We start from the raw sequence: 16,611 nt of genomic DNA on the forward strand, positions 1-16,611 counted from the left end.
TAATAACTAAACAAACATATTATTTGAAATATAAAAAAAAAAATAAATCACCCGGAAGGGAGGTTATTTTACGTAATCATATAAATGTATGTCATGTATTTTTAGTTCTGAGCTCATTTTTAATACGTGAACTCATATTTTCCCTAATATTTGGAAACACAAGTTTCTTTTCTAAGAATTTTCTATGACCTTTATAAATTTCTACATGTTATTTAGTTCATACTCAACGTTTATGCACTTGCTACGTGACTTTCAATAATTTTCAAAGTATACCTTCCTTTTCTTCTGTACACAGTGACTAAGTTGCCAAGACAAGCCAGGACGTGGTAACAACAACCGCTATTTTTAACAATAACAAAGTGCGGCATCTTAGGGGACAGGAGGTGGCTTAAGTAGGGCCAAGTTCTGCTTTCAGGCTCCTCCTTAAGATAAAGGCCTCCAGTGAAAGGACCCAGCCATAGCCGCCATCGTACTTCGGCAATAAATTACAACCTGAATAGGTTATTACTTTCCCTAATATTAACAAGCTGGCTAGAACTAGTAGAATTTACAACTAACTATGCCAGACTCCTATGGGTATATATCATATTCTCTACTTGGAAAGGTAAGGGGATTTCATTCATTTGGAGCGTTCTAATCGTCATTGAATAAATTATTTTGTTGAAGCTTCACCCGCAGCCTAAATATTTTCCAAAATAAATACTCTCAGAAATAATCGATTGTTGAATATTTAAAATCTTGCATGAATGAAATCACAGATTTATATTCTGCTCATTCGATCTCGCTTAAACCGAAGAGTATGTTCTCATTTGCTTAATGTAAAACTACGGCAGCGACCCTTAATCCTCTGCCCCTCTAATATAACCAGCACTAGCATGGCTCAAAACCGTTATTAATTGTTTTCAATAAATTTCACAATAACCGTTACTGTATAATAACTTTACAACTGTATCTATACTTTACAACAGTACATTTTAATATATTCTTTACAGACGCCTAGGAGGATAATTAGGTAATGAAGGAGAAGCCAGGTTGGAAACAAGCGGCTTTAGGTGGTTGGGAAGTTTATCATGGAAGGATTGGTATTTGGTTCTTGCCATTTCGGCGACATATGGAACATTGAGGTCCTGATGGATGACTTGATTTGTGACAAAGTAAGGAGTAGTTAGGATTTTGGATTGTAAGGATTGGATACGAGAGGAAATCGAAGGTTTGGTGGAGCCCCAAAGCTCAACCCAATATGTCCAGATTGGCTTTATTACAGTCATGTAGATCAGTCTTTTGTGATGAATTGGAAGTCCTGTAAGTACAGTGATAGTCGAAATTGACGTGGTTCCAGTCTTTTCAGTTTTGTGTCAGGATTCCAGGTTAGCCCTTTGTTCAGATGTAGTCCAAGGTAGAGGATCTGAGAGCAACATTATTAAAGGGAACTGTAGGGCAGTCGGTAGGTTTACGACGAAGAGTAAAGGTTATTTGATGGAATTTGTTGTATAATTATTATTTTTTAAATTAAGTTATACATACAATAAATAATTTTTAGTTAAAAAGATTACTCGATAAAACCATATAATAGTTTTAAATGATAATTGTTCTTTGAATAAATTTTAGTTTGCTACTTAAAAAAAACAAAAAACAAAAAAAAACGAAAAAGTTTCCAAATTAATGAACCCATTACCATGGTGTAAACTGTATTAAAATCATAGTTGCCATCAAAAAAGTTCTGTCGCACTGTGTCCGGCACGATATTTAAAAGTACACGTGGAGGTTGTTAGTTACTGTAACTTAAAAACCAGGTTGCAAGGTGACATTTATCACCATTAGCAGGTACTAACTTAACCACTGTATAATAGTTCCTGGAATGGATAGTATAGTATGATAGCTCACATTTCATGTTCTGGTAGTGAAACTACTGCTATGAGAACATTTACTGTCGTGGCAGTACTACCGTGAAGTAATGTCGCGCTTAGTGTAGTGTGATAGTAGCTAGAACCTGTAGTGGCACTGAAGCTACTCTCACTTCAAAGCCATTATGCATTGTGAAACTTTACTGTCACGGCGGGAACTATTACAGCCACTGAGTTGCTGTCATCACATTTACTTTCATGACAGTACTGTCGCACTTGATATAGCGTGATCGCTGTCAGTATGTATTGAGGGAGTGAAACTACCTTCATAAAACATTTACTATCATGACACTTCCGTCAAACTTGGTGTAGCGTCATAGGTTATTGCATCACTAGTAGTAGTTGCCTAACTTAATGAACTAGTTGCAGTAATGTTAAAGTCCATTTACAATGTGACCCTTTATAGCCATGACAGTAACTACCATGATATAATCTTTATGATAGTTTATCATAGTTATCCTCACGATGACATTCACTTTCGTATCAGTACAATAGAACTTTCAGGTCAAGCGTAATAAACTTCAGTAACTGTTGTGGTAGTGAAGGTACTGTTACTTAAGGTCTGTTTAATAGTGAATAAAAAGTTTATAGAAACTTCTTTCAATCAATAAAAAAATTACATTGGTGCCCACCAGCTGGCAGAACCTACAAAAAGGTTTATGATCTCTGTACTACTGGATCATAGCATTATCTGTTTATCTACCTATATGTTATCTCTAGATTTCTCGTTATGGGAATAAAGCGTCCGACGATCCTTGAAGCCATGAATGAAAAGTATTATGAATGATTCTTAAATTACAAGAAATTTCCAAGTTAAAATTTTGAACAAAAATCTATGATGTGAACCACCTTTGCTGAGCTTATTTATACTATATAATATACCCGAAGAAAGTAAGTTTACCACTTTGGAAGTTCAGAAGCAGTTTCTCTGGAGTGTAAGAGAGTGAGTGGGAGAGAGTATATGAGTGATGAAGAGAGAGGTGAAAGAGAATGGGGAATCAGATAAATGTGGACAGTGTATCGGAAGGAACAGTCAAACTGTCATTAGGAGAGATAGGGGCCGTAACCTAGGGGGGGGGGGGAGGGAGAGGGGTTCAGCTGTGCTTGCTCGATAACTACAGCGTGGTCTCTTAACGAGTTAGTGGTCAGTACTGTCTCTGTCAGGTCGCTGTCGTTCCTCCAAGCACCGGGATTTGTTTGAGACAAATAAATACTGAAATGTAGCTGAGGAACATAGCATTATCGTAATACAGAATATATCATTTAATACGTTTAATATAGGTATTTTTACCTCCCAACCAATAGCATATTCCAAAAAAAAAAATCCTAATTCATAACTATGTTATGTATATCCACCTACTACTTTACTCTACGAGCCACATTGAAATACTTTTTAATTTTTACATATAAAATATATATTATGGGGAAATTTGTAATTGCTAAAAAAATTGAATTCGTTATTTAAGAGAAATACACGCCTTAAGGTCCACTGAGTCCAAATGACTTAATAATCTGTGTGTAAATATCTGCTAGTCCGAGCAAAAAAGCGTATTCAAGGTAGGTAGAGGCAAAGACTAGGTTATCAGAATGAGAGTCTTCACCTTTAGGTTGAGGGAATTTCCAGTAATTGTATTACATATTTAATAAATCTTATATGTCTGACTTAATGAGAATATACATATTATTATCAATGTTATCTGTATAGTCTACAAGTTTATTTTAAGTGTAGTGAAATGAAAAATAGTTCATTATTCTGGGACTAGGTCTCTTTTGAACAATTACAAAGGTAATTTTAATTTTACAATTTCATATATTGGCCAAAAAAAAGTGTGGCCAGACTTAATTATAATTGTATATAAATAATTTTAGATACATGAAAGACTACAAAAAAAATTTAAAAACTGACTAAATACATAAAAAACAAAACAAAAAGGTAGTGTATGAAGTACGCCTTCAACTTGAGGCCAGGCACACCTTCACTTTTGATTGGCTGATTGGATGGATTGTAATGCACTATATATAATAGTGATAAGCTATTGTATTTGTTACAGGTGGTGTAAGAGGTGGCCGAAACAAAACATTTATGATTAGATGTGTTCATGAATTCAGAATAATTGGTCTATGGATTTAATGATGCGGATGATGATGGATGTTAATTATACTGACATATGTAGACTTGCTCCATTCTTCGGATATTCTTCCTTAACTTCATGATTTCCTCCCTCCTCCTCTGTTCCAGAAGGAACCTCAGAGATCTCTCAACTCAATTATTTTTGCACTGAATAAAAGTGAAGAAAAATGACAGATGGTGACAAAAAAATAAAGTAAGAAATGGCTCTCTTGTGCTATAGTTTCTTCTTCTCCCCACAGAGGGCACTAGATATGATTCTAGGTTCCACCACTCAAAAAAAGGGGCGCTACAGTGTTTGGATTATAGGGGGCTCATCCATTCTAATCATACTTCCGGTTACCAAAACAGGTAGTTACGAAATATCTGTACTATTTTAATATTAGATTAGATTGGTGAAGTAAAAGGTAGTTAAATAAAGGAAGGGTTCTAAACGAAGGAATGGTTTGTACATGACGTATGTTAATGGGAATGGAGTTCCAGTGATATGCACCCAGTAAAAAATGATTTATCAAACGCATTAATCAGGTGATGTAGATGTCAGATAAACGGGACCTGATAATACGGGATTGAACTGAAAATTTGAATTGCAGGTTTTCTACGGTATAGGGCACTGGGTACTAATTACTTGGAATATAAAGGAAGATGGAAAATATTAGCATCAGAAGGATGAGTAGAGCCACTTCAGTTCAGACCCCAGTATGTGAGTATCTCTGGTGATCCCGAAAATAAATCATACTGTGCTATTCCTAAGACGTTTAAGTTTAGATTCGAGATTACCTGAGAGTCCAACATTTACCAGGCAGCCATGGTCAAAGTGGGGGGAAAATAAGAGAGGAAACTAAGAGTTTCCTCCTAAGAGTCACAGTTCTAAGGCGGTGATAATTTTATGGTCAATAAAGCCTAGAGGGCGCCATATAGTAGTACAGAAGGCACAACCTATAATGCACCAAGGGAACTACTACCTGATGACCAATCCCCGACCAGCGGTGACCAGCAGATTTGGCAGGATGAGGGTTTTCTCTGTTACCATCCTTGGAAGAGCAAAGATTATTTCTACAAACTTTCATTTCAATTATATAATTCATCCCGTTCCATTACCATTAACCTCTCCTGTAATGTATAACTCAAAACGGTCGGAATCCCTCTTATTTCGGAATTAGGGAAGGCCTGGCGGGTACAAGACCAATATGTAAATATTGAACATCAAAAATTACCCCATCATACACGTGGAGACCTATCGCTCTGCCCTTCTAAAATTATTGATTAACATTTACATTATACCACATATATACGTTAATAAAGTGTCATAAATATTAATAAAAATATCTAAGGTGAATAAAATCGTTGTGGAAAGCGTACTCTCACATTTTTCAAAGAATTGCATTATAATATTTCACTATTAATAGTCAATAATGTGTGGTGGGATGGTATTGTGAAGGTGTAGTTCCATGTTTCAGCACTAACTAGAGACGTTAATGGTCGTTAAGAATTTCATCATAGTGATGCGCACATTTCCCCCACACTCTTCTACAAGTGTTATGTTTTCGTGTTTTTCTGGTTGATATGGCAATAGCAAAGACTTCATTTTCACTTACCTCATATGTACATATTTGATAAATAAATAAATCTCGGTTTTTTTCACAAATGCTATGACAATAATCAGATTTAAATTTAACTTGACTATATATGTATTATATGATAGTTAAAAATATAAAATATTATATAATTGTTAAATAAATTGGCTGTAAAAGCCAAGGCCATAAATTGAGTATATTGAGCCAAATAATATAATAATAAAAACTGATCCAAATACATAGAAAATTAATGATGTAGCATGCATTCATAATAGTTTGATAAAATATTTATAGTCATTCATCTATAGAGCATTTATGCTTTTAAACTAGTAATGTAAGACACGAATTTATGTTACTCCACTATTTCTTTCTTTCTTTATTTTTTTTAAAACATATATCAGTTAAAGTATATTATTTGAATATACTGTAAATTTGACTTTTTAAGATTTTAAATATAATATTGAAGTGTAAAGCTGCAAGAAAGTAAATTTATTTCGTTTGGTATTAAACGTTTGATAGAAAGAAACCTGTTTTTCTTAAAAATATATATTTTTTTCAGTTTAAAAATCGTTGAATGAAATTTTTTAATAATTGTATAAAATTATCACCTAAGCTATGTCTTCCTGTACTGATAGGTTCTAAAATGACTAAAGTTATTTATAACCGAAATATATCATCGAACTATTAATTCATGTTATATCCCTAATTTTCGTATGTTTTTCAACATAGTATATTTTTGAATCAATGTGCTATAAATTTTTTTAGTGATATTAAACACAGTAATAAATATAGGATTTTGCAGTTTTTCGGTCACCGTTACAAAATTTTGACTAATTTTTTTTTCTATGCCATGAGATGTATATGATCTTTCTTGTAGCTCATGATCATCAAAATACTTAGAATTTACCCGTTTTTTTTTTCATCACCATCCAATTTTAAGTAAAAAAGGAAAAACGAAAAACAGTGTTTTTCGATTAGCTTTGATGAAAACGAAAATAGAATTCCTGTTAGCTTTATTAAAAAAGTAAAAAGCCCACATCTGAGGCAATTCAATTTTCTTTGAAACAAGACCTCCCGTTGAAATTCATGGAGTAGGTAAAAATATATAAGCTTTTAATGATGATAAGGTGTAAAAAGAACGTAACTAACATAAAAGTTAATGTTACCTGATGGATTCAGTTCAGAAATCGTTTCAGCCTTTTTCTGAAGGATTATTAATCTATAATATGGACTGTCTTATGAATGATACAATATGACTAGCTAACAGTAAGATATTTTGTTGCTGGGCTTAATGAGTATAGCAAATTCATGTCTTTTGTTTATAAAAATCGAGTTAGAGAACATACATCAAGAAAAATTGGCCTGTCCGAAATTAATTATCTACAGGAAATATTAATGTGAAATATACATGGTTAGTGGATCTGCAAAATATAATTTTGCCTCTATTACACATCAAATTGGGTATGATAAAAAAATTCTTCAAAGCCATAAATAATGACATATCTTAAATTAATGATCTTCTACTGGAAGACTTTCTAGAAACTAATATGACGTAGGTGAACAAAATGGTTAAGATTAATAATTATGATTATTTCAAATTGAAATATATTTCAGGTTTAACAGATCAAATTAAAATGAAATTTATAGAATATGAACATCATAATTTGAAGTTGGGCTTATATAATAGTAATAAATTGGGAAGTTTTCTCGATAATATGAAAGACAAAATTGACTATAAAGATAAACTAAATGTTGTTTGTAAAATTAATTGCCAGAATTGTGAAGGTTTTTCATTGAGGAAACATCTAAAAAATTAAAAACAAGAATAGATCAACATATAATTAATTGTAAAAATATAAAAAACATCAATACTACATCACTGGCACTACATAGTATTAAATATAAACATCACTTCGATTTCAATAATCCAGAAATATTAGATATAGTTAAGCATAGTAAGAATAGAAAAGTAATAGAAGCAGTACATACTACTAAAAACATAGACAAAGCAATTAATTTTAAAACAGAAACTAAGACTTTATGCTGACATTATAAATAAATTGACATTTTAGGTCTGTATAATAGTTATAGAATTTAGATTTATTTAATTTTTGTTGTTTGTTATTATATAAATTTTTCTTTTTTTAAATAAATTATTAAATAGCTAATTGTTATCATAGTTAAAGATAACCTTCAGGAAGGTAATTATTCTTCTTGATTTGAAAAGGTGTATTAGTCGATTATTATAAAAAGTTGACAATAATATGTTTAATATTAGCATGGAGTGACAAATAAGGAGTTAATTATATATTATATAAAATAGTTAAACAGGTAAATAGTTTAATGAATAATCTGATATTGGGTTAATGTTGTAAGTATATGTTAAATTTGTGAATTTGTTTTCTAGTAACCTAGAGATGGGGGATGCTGTCTGTGTAATAAACAAATATATTTAAATAAGGAATATCGTGTTCATTCGCCTATTTAATAACATTTCTGTTTTTAAATATCTATACACAATTTTTTCAGATGAAAATCACAAGTATTTCACAAAAGAGTGAATTTTTTTCGGTCAAAAGATACGAAAAATAATGTCAGATACCACGGATTCATAGGAAATCATAAAGGTGGAAATTAAGAAAAAGAAATATGCCTGATTTATTAAAAAAGTTTACTATTTACTCCATAAAAACTTGGCCGTCGTGCGTGACGAGGCAGTAGAGAGTTTCACCAAGACCTTACATTTTTTTCTGACAGACAAAAAAGTATTTGAGACGAACGTATGTTGGGAAACTACGTCTGATCTATTTTAAGAGAAAAAGATAAAGAAAAAGTAAAATTTATTATTTATATTATTGGTTTTAAAGTATTTAGTAAATATTTTTTGAACTAGATGCGACGGATTTTTTCAATATTTTTCTCAAACTAAGCGCACTAGAATTTATAAAAAATAAACTCATATTCTAGAAAAGGTATATAAACTATGTAAACTTTTATTTTTTCATACTGTTTTAAAACTAATGTCAAAAAATGTTTTGCAAATTGATACCACACAGGAATTTTTAAGAGTTAAGAAAATTGAAATGGTGACAACGAAAATCTGCAAAACGTTTTTCTATACTTTTAGTATATCAAAAATGTACCAAAACGAACTAACAAAATTCAAAACCCATAACAATATTTGTTAGAATTTGTACCAACATATATTTTTTTTGTTTTCTTTCCTCTTCTAAGCTGATTCATTGTCAGACCATATCACATCAGGTTTAGGGGTCTATACAAAAAAAAAAGTAATCGGGTAACTGGAAGTGAGCTAAAATACATTTACTAGGTCTTCATCGGTAAACTTTGAAAGAAAAAGTTAAGAAATATAATTTCATATTATACATCCAGTAAGTTATAAATCCAGTGGTAATTTCATCAATTTCTTTATGGATTATTCCTTTGTTTGGGCGCATAATTGTGGAACTAGCCCAGTTATGCCAAAAAGGCAAGTCGAGAGCCGTTCGATACCCACCACATTCCGTGTTTTAGTTAAAATTCATCAGCGTTCCTGTTTCAATTATAGATCAAATAATCGGCTAATAACAGGTGAGAACAGTTTTTTTTTTTAATGAATTTACAGTGAGGGACTTCCATGGAAACAAAGATCTCCATCCTTTTAGTACAAGAGCCCAAGAGGAGAAAAAAGGCAGTTATCTCACCCCAATTTTTGATTGCTTTGATGAAAACTATGTATAATCACTACTCAAAATTGATGAGTCTGCCTAGTATAGGTAGGGGGAATAGAAAATGGTGGCTTTTATTTAAAAAAAAAAAAAATTTAATTTTTCATTCGAAGCTCTATATCTTAAAAACTACTAACAATACTAGAAAACCTAAGAGTGCATTATTTAAAGCAGAGTAAATTTGCTGAAATATTAGCCCTAAAAGAGTTGTTTACGTTTAGTAGTTCTCGATATATAGCTTTTTAAAAAGCAACATTTCATAAAAATGTTGTATGGGACGTACTGAAAGATCAGTAGTTAGGGAATTTATTTTGAAAAATCTGTATCTCAAAAACCATTTGACCTATGTCTATTAGCACTCAAATTAAAGCTATTTTAATGAGATATAAAGTACTTTATGATTTTTATCTTCGTAGGAGTAATATTTTTCATGAAATTTGTTAATATAAATTGATTTATAGTAGTTCCGACAAATTTTTATTTGTCAAATTTATATTCATATGTGAATATAATAAAAACTACTACCCCTACGAAGATAAGTGTCAGAAACTACTTTATATTAAATTAAATTTACTTTTTTTTTGAGTGTTGGTAGACATATGTGCGTCTTATGGATCTAGAGATATATTTTTTCAAAAATCCAACATTTTATAGGAACAACTATAAATTACCATTTTGTGAGTTTATTTTGTCAAGTATCATAAAAAACACTAGTCCTACAAAGATTAACATTATAAACTATTTTATAGTAAATTTAACTAGCTTTAATTTGAGTGCTAATAGACATCTGTACGTCACATAGTTTCTGAGATATAGATTTCTCAAAATAAATTAACTAACTACTAATCTTTCTGTAGATTTTTAAGAAATTTTGCTTTTTAAAAAGCTATATCTCGAGAACTATTGGACGTTATTAGGGCTAATATTTAAGCAAATTTACTCTTCTTTAAATAATGTACTCTTAGGTTTTCTAGTGTTGTTGGTAGTTTTTAAGATATAGAGCTCCAAATGAAAAATTAGTGTTTTTTAGGGTTTTGAACCAGCCGCCATTTTTTTATTCCCCCTACTTATACTTGGCAGACTCATCAATTTTAATTATTAATTATACATAGTTTTTCATTAAAGTAATAAAAAATTTGGGTGAGATAACTGCCTTTTTTTTCTTCCCGGCTCCTGTACTATTTCATTTCTTCATGAGATCCCATGACAAGAAGACCAGCCGCCGACACGGTGATACAGATCTGACGATTTCATTTTGTCCTATGGGCTAGCCCTAATCCTAGAGATAGCCAAGACTTAAATTTAGGGGCTGGGATTTGCATTAGCGATAGCGGACCCGAGCTGCCCTGTATAAAAACCTTTTCCTGATCTCCATCTCAGCCCGTCTCAAAGAACCTTCTTCTTTTGTCATGTTGGCAACAGTGGAAGGGTCCTCGGCCTATCATTCCGTCCTATTAACTTACCCTGGACCGATGTCAGGTTCCTAGGTCAGAAAAAACATTGGGAAGAAATTTGTCACTAACTACTCAGGGTTTTGTGCACAATAAGACAAATTAAAATTGTATGGCTATGATATTTATCTTTGAAAGGTATATATATATTTTTTTTTTTTCATATATTCTATAATAGTATTTATTTTTTTCTGGGTGATGAATGAGATCTTTTTATTGAAAAATAATATAATCTGTCACACCCTTAAGCAATAAGTTATTAGGGCAGTAAGTGTCTATTCATGCCATGTATACTTAATAGGAAACAATAATAATAATTCTTCTGGATTTTTTTAGGAAGTTGAATATATTACTTTTTAAAAATTATTGTGGTGAAAAAAACTTCTTAATAGAATTTAAATTATTATGATACTTAAGTCATTATTGTGACTAGTGAAACACAATAATTTAAATAATGAAGTTATAAAACAATTTCAAACTATATGTGAATAGATGACATGATTTCAAAAATGGAAATTGAAAAAAATAACAAATATGAGGATGCAATAGTTCATGAGTATGGGATGATGTGTAGAAACGTTGTATAAGAAAAATGTAGAATAATTTAAATTTTATTTGTAAGTTTTTTGAACTCAAAAATATTTAAAAAGATAATAATCTTGTGTAAAATTATATATGTTGTATACCATAAATAAAAGATTGATGAATAAATTGGGAGCGGATCAGCTCAGTGAGAATGGCGTTGTGTTATTGTATTAAGGGCCAGGATTCGCATCTGGTAATGATAGATAATTTTATTCTGTTAATTTAACAGCGAGCTAATCCTGTAGGCGTCGGAACCCTTCTAGAGCATATAAGAGGTTGAGCATGTCAAGCACAAATGACCTCTCTGTACAACAGTTGTTCAAGGAGTAGTACTTCCCAACAAAGTTCAGAACCTGACAGTTCATAGGTTGTGGCGTCTCAGGTATTTGTAATTTACTTATAACTGTATAAAAATATGTATAACGAGTAAATTTACTGCTACTTAGTGATAAAATAAAATAATACAAACATGTGGAAAATCTACCCATCGATAGAACTCCAATAACATTTCTAGAGGAGAAGATCTCGAGGCCATCTTCTTTTCAGACGCCTAGGAGGATTATTAAGTAATGAAGGAGAAGCCAGGTTACAAACCAATGGCTTTGGGTTGTTGGGAAGTTTATCACGGAAGGATTGGTATAGGGTTCTGGCCATATTGGCGACATATGGAACATTGAGGTCCTGGTCGATGACTTCATTTGTGACAAAGTAAAGGATTTCGGACTGTAAGGCTTGGATTCGGGAGGAATTCGATGGTTAAGTGTATGTACTCCGTATGTCCGGATAGGCCTTATTATGGTCATATAGATTAGTCTTTAGTAATGGAAGTTTAGACCGTTTGTCTAGTAAATGTTGTAATAGTCAGAATCGACGAGCAGTTTCCAGTATTTTCAGTTTTGTATGAAGATTTTCTTTAAAATTAAATAAATAGAAATAGACAAAAAATTGATGCCTCACATATTTAAGTTTGGGGTACATACCTATACAGCGTGTGCAGCTTATGAAGCTTAATGTTGGATATTAATAAATGTATGTATGTAAAGGTGTATGAGTTGGAGTGATAAGTCAGCTATGAGGTTTTTACAACCATTCATAACTATCCTTTTTACTGCAAATTGAGCTATACAGACAATCTAAAGAGAAGAGTTAATGTGAATGTATTGATTATTTTTTAGGTCAAAATTATTTTTTGAAAAAGATTATTATGATTCAGAAATTTTTCGTACGCAAAAATTCGTTTAGTTCCTTGGACCGTGTGGAAGCATAATAATAAACTCCTTTGAATAAGCAGTGGTGATTATTGAACCGATGTGAATGATATTATTAATCGTATAAAGTGAACAGTGGTGCGTTCAGTAATATCTGTTCTGACGTTAACGCACATCAAAGCTTCCTCGCTTCTTTAGTTTCGACTTCCTGAAAGTTCATGTTCGAATACACAGCATATATACATTTTTTCCCCTATGACAAGGTATGAGACACAACATAAAATTACCAGGATTATGTTACAATAATTCTCCTTAAGCGCTCTAAGCGAACATCTTCACTTACAACACTATGTAACTCCACAGAAGAATCCCAGCCTAAACCTGGAACATCTTCCCAGGGAATGACTGATGAAACCTTATTCTTCATATTACATCCCTACCAGCTTCTTAAAAATGACATTGCGGGAATAGAAGTGGCCCCTTACTCCAAAAACTCCAGCCCTTTCCCTTATATTCCAGATACATTTAAAAAAAAATTAGATATGATAGTTTGCATTAGTTAGTCCTCATGTTTCAGGGAAACTAATTCCTTGAAATCACTATAATGTTATTTTTATCAGTATAGTCAGATGAAAAACACACCATAAAATTCATTTTAATTGATACGAATTAATAAAGTAATATACGTAGATGTTGATATTCCTACATATTAAAAATTGGATAGTAAATTTAAGTTAAAATGTAAATTAGTAAATTTGAGATGGTAAATATTTGTATATTTTACCCTTTACGTGGAAACGAATTTTGATTTCTTATTCTGTATGATTTATACACAACAAATTTCATTTAGCGGTAAAAAAACAAAAACATAAATCATAAAGGTTACTCTCTTTTTTTTTTAAATATAGCTGAAATTCATATTAATTATTATTATAGCTAATTAACCTTAACTAAACTTAATTTTATAATTTTATTTACACTAATGCACATTGAATTGTCAAAAATTTCTATCATTAAAATATAATTAAAGATTTTTTAATATAGGATAAAAGCTTTTTTATTTTAAAAATCCTGTCTTATTGTAATAAAAATGAATGATTTTATATAGATAAATTAAAAAAAATTTGTAAGTAATACAAAAATGCTGCATTTTCTATGTATTCCATATATAATGGAGCACGGGGGGTATCATCTTTGATGAAGAACTGGCTTTCGAAAGAGCCATTTTTTTGTGTCGATGCCTCGCATTTAGGAAATAAATTCAGGACCCCACATAATTGTAACCAAACGTTACTAAAACTGCTGGAAACTTAAGTTTCCGCTTCAACCCATATTAATGTTATTATTGTTATTTAGGTTATGCCGAAGAAGAAAATTTTTTCATTATTTTATTTTAGATCTCCGGTTTTAATTTGTTTGCCAAGACCTGGTTTGTACCATTTTGTGGAATTCAGAAGGCCCTAAAGCACTTTTAGGTTATCTTTGCTTGCCAAATCAGTCGGTTTAAATTATTTTATTATTGTGCTCTTCTATTTTAGTATTGTAGGGGTAATATTATATTAATCGATTTGTTTTCGGATGTAGAATAACAAAAAAAATATTATTTATTGTATGAAATGAGTTTACATATTTACAAAATATATTTACAAATGCCAAGCTCTGAATTAAAAAAAAAAAAAATTGACAAGAAAAAAAGGCTTCTATTTAATGAATTACTAATAAATTGTCAAAAGAAATCATTGAGATTAGATGTGTTAATTAATTTTTGTTCATTGAATCTAGTAGATACATGATAAAATCCTTCGAAGTCAGGTGAGGTGGTAAGAAAAAGATAAAGAAAAACCAACTCAGGTTAGTAAGTCTTAATTGTAGTCAATGGTTGGAGGCCTTGTATCATTCCTCTACTTCTTTTTGATCACTTTGCCCGTTGTCGGGAAACAGCATCTTGGAGGTCTTCTCAGTCATTATGGTATGAATCTTCAACTAAAAGACCTGAAGAAATACTCTAAATCCTAGTGGCTATCGTTTTTTCCCTCTCTATCTGCCCACAGAGGTCGCTGGGAAAGGGAACTAAGTCATTGTAAGCGGCCGACAAGTAGTAACTGCTTAATATTACTGAAACCTTCGTGTTGAGTGAATCAAAACTTTACAAAAAACAAAAAGTCGCTTCCTTTAAAATTTTTAACTGTCATGAATTCAGATTTGCTTTTTAGCGTGGTGTCAGTCGGTCTTTAACAGTATAATCATATCTGCAAAATATATTTTTTTCTGAACCGGACTCATAAAAATTTTTTTTTTATGCAAATTTGTATAGAAGAGTTTTTGAGGATGGTAGAAACGAATCTTACTTGCTTTATCTTTAAAAATATTTTAAAATGTTTGATCTTTATGTTTCTATTCGCTCCCTGTCTTCTTTCGTCTTCTAATGATATTGTAATCTGTTTAGTATACCATTGTTGATATTAAATTTTTTTTACTGTATCGATAGGAGTTAGAGGTTTCTTTTTTATTCATGATTCGGAATTTATTTTATCCTCTTGATCATATAGTCCTCATCACCAACAATAACACTCTATACGTTAATTCTGATAATATATCCAAAGGCATGGACTATCAGTATTAAATATCACTGCAAATATACATTTTAAATTAATTGAAAAGTATCATATTACATTACATGATTTCTAGTAAACATTGCTTCCTTACAATAAACTGTACCCCTGATCCTTCATTTCTAGTTTTAGTGGAAACTGTTTTTTTTTTTTGTTTTTTTAAATATATGTACACAATTGGTAAATAATAATTAAAAAGGGAAGCTGGTAACCTAAAACAATATTTCCATGACCCGACTAAAATAAAAAATGTTGCCGAAGAACAGATCGCTAACCTAAGCCTACATGCACAGGCCAAGTGAGGAGGACCCTAATTGGAGCATTTGTCGAAGAAAGTTGTTTTGTAAAAACCTGAAAATTGGATTAACGAGCCCTACTGTTAGCGGCTCGAGAATTATGCTCAAAATTGTGAGCAAATAACCAAGCCCAAGTTCATACATCTACAGTCTCTTCTCGGTGTAATTACTCCATTCGAGTTTAGCTGAAAAGGTAGAGATGCTTAACGATTCTATTCAATATCATCACAGAGGAAAATTACAAATGCCGGTATTGAATAAGTAAAAGTGAATAATAACAAAATTAATATTCCGAGAAATCCAGTATGGAATCCACAATTAATTCATAGAATTATTAATTGCCTCTAAAGCCCAGTTACATATTATTCAAAAATAATATAATTCTTAGAATAGATAAATAATTTATTATTAAAAATAATAGAAATACTCATATACTTTGCCTATAAAAAGTTTCAGGCCACCAATTTTTGAGAAAATTCGACACATTATGGAATAAATCTAAAAAGAGAATCTATAATATCTATACAAATGAAACTTTATAAATAATTTCAGAAGAGCATGATAAGTAAATAAAATTAGATAGTGAGGTGGAATTCATATTGAGTATTGGTAATATCAACTCTACAGTATCCCAATCTTTTTTTATTTATTCAATTTAAAATTAACCCAAGTTTATATACATATATAATTACAAAGATAGTTTGGAAAGGCATCGAATGTATGAAGAAAAAATGAATTGAAAGAGGCAGAGTGGCCTAAACCACAAAATCTAGTCACATCAATATGGACTTTTTTTTTCGTACAGTGCGTCCATTTTAGTCCCTTTGATTCCACGGGTATTTCAATTATTGCCGTTGATAAAAACAGTTGGAAAAATAAGTATGCTTTTAGTCGAAATTAAATGCAATTGTGACCGAATGTGTATTGTGGGTAAGGTAACTCGCTCTCAAAGCCCATGTATGCATTAACAATGCAAAATACTTCAGTGATCGCTAAAAGCCAAATATTAGTCATTAAAGAATTTTAACTGACGAACCAGATAATTCTGCAAAAGTTGATAGATAAAGAAAATACAATTGATAATGTATCGATATAAAATATGTGGATATCGAAGGTTATATA

Source organism: Halyomorpha halys, unplaced genomic scaffold (assembly GCF_000696795.3).
Source record: "Halyomorpha halys isolate HHAL.00 unplaced genomic scaffold, Hhal_1.1 Scaffold367.1, whole genome shotgun sequence".
Lineage (NCBI taxonomy): Eukaryota > Metazoa > Arthropoda > Insecta > Hemiptera > Pentatomidae > Halyomorpha > Halyomorpha halys.